The sequence below is a fragment of the Nicotiana attenuata genome, chromosome 2 (assembly GCF_001879085.1).
Source record: "Nicotiana attenuata strain UT chromosome 2, NIATTr2, whole genome shotgun sequence".
In the NCBI taxonomy this organism is placed as follows: domain Eukaryota; kingdom Viridiplantae; phylum Streptophyta; class Magnoliopsida; order Solanales; family Solanaceae; genus Nicotiana; species Nicotiana attenuata.
This window is the reverse complement of record NC_031990.1, coordinates 87,710,787-87,720,117: the sequence shown is the minus strand read 5'-3', so window position 1 is coordinate 87,720,117 and position 9,331 is coordinate 87,710,787.

Below are 9,331 nucleotides of genomic sequence, written 5' to 3'. Positions count from 1 at the left end.
CATTTTTTCGATCGGGGTTAGGAATTGTTATAAATGGGATTATTATGAGTAATTGAACATATATTAATGGATTTGCATAATTATTGGCTTGTTTTGGAGCGTTGTGCATCCATTTGAGTTTTCGGAAGGGCGTGGAATGCCGGTTATGGAACTTTGGAGCGAGGTGAGTCTCCTTTCTATTCTTGTAAGAGGGAATTGTCCCCATAGCTGAGTTAATTGGTTATGTGCTCCTATTTGTGGGGGCTACGTACGCACGAGGTGACGAGAGTCCGTGCATAGCTACTATTATGCTTATGTCCGGGTAGTCTAGGACCCAAAAGCATGCTTACTTGTAATAAATGCAACCTTGTTGACAAATTTAAAAATGCTTAAAACATATCGAACGTGTAAATGAATTTCCAAAAGACTAGATATCATTACTTGACTTTTAAAAGAGAAACTTGCCTTTTCCTGAATAATTGCTCCTTGATGAATTATTGATGACTGTTGAATGTGTTTATCTATTGTGGAACGGGCCAAACGCCTCGGTAGATTAAATAGATGCATCTATGGTTCGCGTCATTTGACCCTCTAGCAGTGCACAATTTAAATATTGTTAGATCGAGTCGTACGTCCTCGACATGATTTGTGCATGCTTGTATTGCTTGCGTTGAAATTTATTGAAGTTGATATTGCTTCTTCCCGGCTTGAGAATATATATATAAATGATGAAAAAAAGAATTTGGGAATTTCACATAAAAGAAAGAATTGTTTACTTGCTTCACTCTATTGAATTACAATCATATTTATATAAATCCTCGATTTGTCATATTATTGATGTATCATTATTGGACCACTAGTAAGTGTCGAAGTCGACCTCTCGTCTCTACTTCTTCGAGATTAGGCGGGATACTTACTAAGTACACGTTATTTTCGTACTCATGCTACACTTGTTGTGCATTTTTATTGCACAGGCACATGCATCTCTAGCGGCCTAGTGGGCTTAGCAGCATGGTTGATACGGAGACGTAGGTGAGCTGCACCTCTCGAGACGACCCGCAGTCAGCAGAGTCTCTTTCAGATTTCCATATTTACTTTTTGTCCTATTTGTATTCCGGACAGTTGTTGTATTATATTGTTTCCTAGAGATAGCACATGCGCTTGTGACACCGGGTTCTCGGATGATTATGGGATTCTTTAATATTGAGTTTGATAAAGACATCAATATCTATTCAGTGAAACTCATTACTTATTGTTTAATGTATAATAGAAATGATTTCGAAAATGTTAACACAAGAAATTTCGAGTAAATTGGTGTTGGCTTGCCTGACAATGGTGTCCGACGCCATCACGACCCTTAGTGAATTTTGGGTCGTGACAACATGGTATCATAGCACTAGGTTCCCTTAGGTCTCACGAGTCATAAGCGAGTCTAGTAGAGTCTCGCGGATCGGTACAGAGACGTCTGTACTTATCTTCGGGAGGCTATAGGGCTGTTAGGAGTACTTTCCTTCTTGATTCCTCATCGTGCGGTTTGATTCCTTTGAGGCTTTTGCCTTTATTTCCTTCCAATTCAATCTTATGCGACATGAAGCGCTTATTATAAATCAGGAATTGAGAAATTTTAAAGGTACTACAGAGGTGGTACGGGATGCTTCTCCCTGCGTTGTTGATCTGACTATTGTCGTCGCCTTGCGGAAGGATGTTCTGTTGTTTCAGCTCAGTAGTCGTACTTCTAAGAGCTCTGAGGCTAGGCACAAGTTGCTATGATGCTTATGAACGATTGTCGCGCGGTATTGATGTGATGGTAGGATGCTTGCCTACGTGTCGGGGCAGTGAATGACTCGAAGGGAGGTTTACTCAGCGTATGGTTTTGAGAGTCGGTATTTTATTCCCGGTGGAGGAAAGGCAATCGTGCTAGGAATGTTTAGATTTGGGTTGATGGAGTAACGAGGCTTGGTATTTGCGAGCATGGTGGAATTTTCATCTGTGATGAGGTGCCGTTGTCCTTGTTGAATGTACTAAGTTCGTCGGTGTTAAAACCTTCTACAATTCGCCTTAGGGGCAGGATATTGCAAGATAGCAATGTAGAGGCGGTTGTCAGAGATTTGCGGGGTGCGGTGATTCGGGATGGAATCAATGTTTGTAATGTCGAGGGCTCGAGAAGAGATGATCTCCGGAGAGGTTTAAAGTTAGTAGCGGTCTATTGGTTCAAGAGCTACTGAGTTAGATTATTGATCTAAGGCATCAGCTGAGTGGCGAAGGATAAGGAAGGACATGTGGAAAGTGTCAGGCGGTGGTTAAATTTCTAGGAGGCCAAGTGTAAGAAGCGAAAGTTGGATAGTTGCTTAATGAAGAGGGTTTGGCCAAAGTGGGAGAGTGACAGAGTAGCACGTGGATGCAGTGGTAGGATAACTACACCCTTGAGGAAAGTTTGGAGTGACTTGGGAATTTTTAGTGGACGGTGATTGGGTCTACGAGCTTAATTTGAAATATTGGCTAGCATAACGGCGGGAGATTTGATATGACGAAAAGGAGCTGCTTGATACAAAGAAGGATACAACATAACTTTGAATTGGAATACATTGTAGCACATTTAGTTAATGTCCCCGAGGAGTGAATGGACTTTTGCAGCTGACGGATGAGCACGGGCTCAGGATGGGTTATTGATGTCGTAGTAATTGTACCTCGGGCAGCGGGCAGCGACATTGGAAGATGTCGGCGCGTAGTCTCCACACTTGGGGATGTCTCCTATGAGCAAATCAGCGGTCGCGTGGTTGGCAAAGCTTCGGCGAAGGATTCCATTGACTATCCGGTAAGAGGTCTAATATGTGAATGTTGCTAGAGATTCAGAGTGTTCGTGAAATGCTAAAGGAAGGATTTCGAGGAATCTGGCGGTTTAATTACGCAAGGTCATGTCAATAAGAGATGAAGAATCTTGGTAGGTTCCAAAGTTGTGTAATAGTGGCTTCAAGCTAAGTGAGAGAGTCCCACCGGCTGTTGGATTGCCCGGTCGCCTATTTGTGAGATTTCTAGCTATCGGCATATTGATGGGTTACTGCGACTAAGGAAAGAGGACATCAGTAGTAATTTGAGCAAAGGAACTGAAGAATGTGTTCTATAATTGGCAGATCGATTCATGTGCAGGCTTTGGGAAGACTCAGGAAGTATGCTTCGTGTAGAAGTGAGTTGCAAGGAAGGTGATTCGGCCGGGTGCTTCTTTGAGAGGGTGGTCATGTGCTAGCGGAGCCTTGTAGTTGAGTATACTCGGGACCATGTCAGAGTGGAGACTCTTAACAATGGTCCTAGTGAAATTCAAAGGTCAAAATGCGGTGCCTAAGGGTTCAAGCCCGCAGTATGGTTAAGAATCAAGCTTTTGTAGCAGCTTATGATAAGAGGCTCGGAATGTTCTATGATGTTTTGACTTGCAGTGTAGCATTGGGAAAAAAAGAGAAAATGACTTCGGATTCGTAGAGAAATTATCAGAATGGATGTGCCAGTCAAGATGCGAATATGCACACAAGGAAGGTATGAGGTGGTTCATGGGATTTGAGACAGCGTGGTCTCGTGTTACAGGGCCACTCGGGTTGACTGCATTATGTGTTGAATGAAGTTATTATTATTCTAAGGAAATTAAGGATAAATTGGAAGAGGTTGGATTGGTTAGCCATGGTTGAGTTTGCATACTGGTGGCAGTGATCAATTTCTTCAGCGTGATTAAGTTATGCAAGTGATTTGTGATGGTACGTGTGAGGCTTGTCGGCCGTCATAATTGATTTTATTCGGAAGTAATCTGGTATTATAGCCTGCTATGTGTAGGCGGATCCCGGAAAGGGCTATGGTGGTTTAGGCCACTACTTGAAGAATAGCATCTTCTACGGTTGTGAGAATTCACTCGTGTGTTGCTATGGTTCTCTTGGAATGAGTTAAGTAAAAAGTTTCCAGGTGATGAAGTATTTACCATATTAGTGGTCCATGAGTTAAGATGAAGATCTTGTGCTATCGCATATTGGCATGCTGGGTGCAGTGAGTGATATGGAAATTTGAAAGTGAGGATCAAGGTTACGGTTTGGTGTTGACAAGGATGTCACGAGCTCGGATGAGCGTGAAAGGGATTTGAATGATTAGACTAAGCTGGCATTGTCTTTAGCGTCACTTGAGATTGGTGTTTTGTGAGAGGCTTTGCATCCTGGTTATGGATTCTTGATCACTTTTCAGCGTTAGTGCGGCCGACAGTATGGATGTGCAGACTTGTTATCTATAACGGAAGGTCGTGGGAGCGTGCCCCACGGGAAGATTGTATAAGTGTGGCATGTAGTTGCTTGATTGATTGAAGAATGAAACCAAGTATGAAGATTGTGGTGATATCGTTAATTTGAGAATTTATGCCTGGAGGGCACTCGGTTTATTGGGTTGTGGACTGTGGAGGACTACCTCGGTTATGATGGTTGTACTTGTGTGCTATGGGAAAAGGGGGTTATTATGGACCCAGAAAAGATTATTGGCCTAGTTCGGTACGATCAGAATCAGCTTGAGGTCTGTGGATGGATTTAAATATGAATATGGGCTCTATATCAGGCCGAATATGTTCATTTCAGCATAGCTCTCCTTATGAAGGAGTATTCGGACGTTGGATGTTAATTTGTCATCGTCTATTTCATGTAATGCTATATTGTGCCGTGTGAGTTGTGAATGGCTCGATAATTTTCTTATGCGTAGAGGTTCCGCGTAGCGATGGTGTTATGTGAGCTCTTTAGTTTTAAAACATATATCGCACCTCAGTTGTGCTTGAGTTTGTTAGCTTATGGTGCTAATGTCCCCCTCAGGGATGGTATTATGCACTTAGCGTGCTTGTGACCGATATTCGGTATTTTGTTGTAATGAGCAATTTAGCTCGATGTGTATCTCCTTATGTGAGTTTTATATGCGGATCGGGTTACACGCTGCAACAATGTGATGATAATTATAGTCCCTTATATTCTATTTTGTGTTTTGTTCCCATTTTCTGAGGAAAGTTCATATTAGCTGCGTGAGTGGAGTAGTCCCTTCCAGAGATCGTCTTTCTTATGTATCACGTTCGAGTTGGTAGCCTATTGGCACATTGTGGCATCATATGAGACTTTTGGCCATGTCTGGGGTGACTTGTTGCCTGAGCATTCGTACTGGGTAAGACAAGGTTATTGGATCTAGGATCAGTGCAATCGGATTGTATGAAGTGTATTAAAGAGCAAAGATTATTATTTGGTTCAGAATAAGGTAATGTTCTTGTCAGGAGTGTAGCCTCAATGATTTGTTGACTTGGCAGTTGGTTATGAATTTCTACGCGTCTCCTCCGTCGTGGCAGTATTATAAGAGTTAGAACAAGACTTATATATATCATGAGGTGCATTGTGAGCATCAAGTTCGGGGAATGTCGGTTATTATGATCAGAGAATGTTACTATGGTCCTATGGACGATGAGGTGCATGGTGAGAATTCGGCAAAGGTATGCAGTCATGTTTTGGTACCTCGTGTAGTGATTGATACGATGTTCATGTGTTGGAAGGAGGCCTGGCTTAGAATTCTGGATGTTGGAATTGGGCTCCAAGCTTGTTTGCTTGCATAAAAGGGAATATCTTCAGAATTTATCGAGCTAACGTGCTCAACTGGGTTGTAGTAGCACGGGTAAGTGCACAAAGTATTGAGTAGTGATTTCGGACAATCCCAGCACAGTTCTTAGCACGTTCGAGGACGAACGTATGTTTAAGTGGGAGAGAATGTAACGACCCGACCGGTGGTTTGGAGCTCTAGCACGTCGTTCAGCGGTTTGAGGCCCTGAGTAGCTTCACTTCAGGTATTATGACTTGTACGCATGGTCAGAATTGAATTCCGGGAAGTTTGGAGTTGATTTGGAAAGAAAATTCTCATTTCAGAAGCTTAAAGTTGAAAGAATTGACTAAGATTGGATTTTTGAGTAAACGACCTCGGAATTGGGATTCGAAGGTTCCAGCAGGTTCGTATGATTATTTCGGACTTGGGCATATGTCCGGATCGGGTTTTGGAATATTCGAGAATGTTCCGGCACCTATTGTGGAAGTTAGCATTTTTGAGGAATTTCATAAGTTTGGGTTGAAGTGCATTTCAGTGTTATCAATGTCCGTTTGGGATTTCGAGTCTGGGAATAGCTCCGTATGGTGATTCTGGTATTGGGAGCGCGATCGGAAGTGAATTCGGAGATCTGTAGGTCGTTTTGGAGTCATTTGGCCAACGATAGAAAATTTGAAGGTTTTTAGAAGTTTGACCGGAAGTGGACTTTTTGATATCGGGGTCGGATTCCGATTCCGAAAGTTGGAGTAGGTCCGTAATATCGAATATGACTTGCGTGCAAAATTTGAGGTCAATCGGACGTGATTTGACAGGTTTCCGCATCGAATGTAGAAGGTTGAAGTTCTAAAGTTCATAAAGTTCGAATTGGGGTGTGATTTGTGATTTCGGCGTTGTTTGATATGATTTGAGGCCTCGAGCAGGTCCGCATTATGTTATGGGACTGGTTGGTATGATTGATTGGGGTCCCGGGGGCCTCGGGAGGATTCCGGATGGTTAACGGATCAAATTTAGAAATTTGAAGAAGGATTTCAGCAGCTGGTATCTGGTGTAACCGCACCTGCGAGGTTTTGGCCGCAGGTGCGAAGCCGTAGAAGCGGCCAAACGAGCGCAGATGCGGTTGCGAAGGGAGAAGGCTGGGACCGCAGATGCGGTCAAGTTGCCACTGAAGCGGGATCGCACCTGCGGTAGGAGGAGCGCAAAAGCGGAAGAAGGGGGCCTGGTGAAGGACCGCAGATGCGGTAGTGGGGCCGCACCTGCAGAACCGCATAAGCGGTCAAGTGACCGCATGTGCGGAAGGTCTGGAGGCAGTGAATCGTTTTATTGTCGGGATTGAGCCATTTTCTTTCATCTTTCTCTTGGCTTGGACGATTCTTGGAGGGTTTCAAGAGGAGGTTTTCATCATCAATGGCAAGGTAAGTAATTCCCACTCCTTATAAGTCAAATACATGGATGTTATACGGATTAAAGTATGGAAATTTGTAGAAATATGGGATTTTGAGGGAAAACCTAGAAAATTAGTATTCTTGGATTTTGACCACGATTTTGGACATGAAGTTGAGAGTAAATTATATATTTGAGTTCGTGAGGTTATGAGTAAACTTTATCTTCAAAAAATTCGGAATCCGGGCATGTGGGCCCGAGGGTGTTTTTGTCAACTTTACGATTGGGGTTAGGAATTGTTATAAATGGGATTATTATGAGTAATTGAACATATATTAATGGATTTACATAATTATTGGCTAGTTTTGGAGCGTTGTGCATCGATTCGAGTCTTCGGAAGGGCGTGGAATGCCGGTTATGGAACTTTGGAGCGAGGTGAGTCTCCTTTCTAACCTTGTAAGAGGGAATTGTCCCCATAGGTGAGTTAATTGGTTATGTGCTCCTATTTGTGGGGGCTACGTACGCACGAGGTGACGAGAGTCCCTGCGTAGCTACTATTATGCTTATGTCCGGGTAGTCTAGGACCCAAAAGCATGCTTACTTGTAATAAATGCAACCTTGTTGACAAATGTAAAAATGCTTAAAACATATCGAACGTGTAAATGAATTTCCAAAAGACTAGATATCATTACTTGACTTTTAAAAGAGAAACTTGCCTTTTCCTGAATAATTGCTCCTCGATGAATTATTGATTTGACTGTTAAATGTGTTTATCTATTGTGGAACGGGCCGAACGCCTCGGTAGATTAAATAGATGCATCTATGGTTCGTGCCATTCGACCCTCTGGCAGTGCACAGTTTAAATATTGTTAGATCGAGTCGTACGTCCTCGGCATGATTTGCGCATGCTTGTATTGCTTGCCTTGAAATTTATTGAAGTTGATATTGCTTCTTCCCGGCTTGAGAATATATGTATAAATGATGAAAAAAGAAATTTGGGAATTTCACATAAAAGAAAGAATTGTTTACTTGCTTCACTCTATTGAATTACAATCATGTTTATATAAATCCTCGATTTGTCATATTATTGATGTATCATTATTGGACCACTAGTAAGTGTCGAAGTCGACCTCTCGTCTCTACTTCTTCGAGATTAGGCGGGATACTTACTGAGTACACATTGTTTTCGTACTCATGCTACACTTGCTGTGCATTTTTGTTGCACAGGCACATGCATCTCTAGCGGCCTAGTGGGCATAGCAGCATGGTTGATACGGGGACTTAGGTGAGATGCACTTCTCGAGATGACCCGCAGCCAGTAGAGTCTCTTTCAGATTTTTATATTTACTTTCTGTCCTATTTGTATTCCGGGCAGTTGTTGTATTATATTGTTTCCTAGAGATAGCTCATGCACTTGTGACACTGGATTCTGGGATTATTTAATATTGAGTTTGTTAAAGACATCAATATCTATTCAGTGAAACTCATTACTTATTGTTCAATGTATAACAGAAACGATTTCGAAAATGTTAAAACAAGAAATTTCGAGTAAATTGGTGTTGGCTTGCCTGACAATGGTGTCCGGCGCCATCACGACCCTTAGTGAATTTTGGATCGTGACAAGATCAACTAGGGACTCTAGATACACCCAATGTGAAATGAAAATATACAACCCATTCTAATCTTATGTTGAGGATTTCCTGAGTCTTCAAAATATTTAGAGTCCCTCTCTAGCCAAATAGTGTTGACACTTAATTTTGGCATTTTATACCTCAATTTATCCCGTTTAGCTTCTATTTTACTTTGAAAAATCATAATGATAGTTAAATATTTGATTTTATTTACAAGCATTATAAGTTTATTTTCTACCTTTATTATAAATTTTTAGATATTTTTGAAAATATAAGGCATTGCCCTTTATTTTATAACTTGTTCAAGCATATTTACGTAAAAGTACATTTATTTATGCTTCAAGAATTCTATTTGAATTACCTTTTATTAATTAATTTTTCCTATTATTATCATTTCATTATTAGTTTATTACTTTCAATATTAATATCATTAGTGATAATTAATTATCATTTACTTATTATTATTATTATTATTATTATTATTATTATTATTATTATTGTGGCATGTTAGTTAAAATAGTAGTCGAAATATTTTTCTAGTCCAAAACCTTTTGATGTTTAAGTGTAAACATTTTATGTGGCACCCAATTTTGTGCCACCCACTGAATCTCCACCCACTTTTTTTTAAAAAAAGTTTAACTAATTCTCACTTTTAGTCACTTTGGGATATATATATATATATATATATATATATATATATATATATATATATATATATATATATATATATATATATATATATATATATATATATA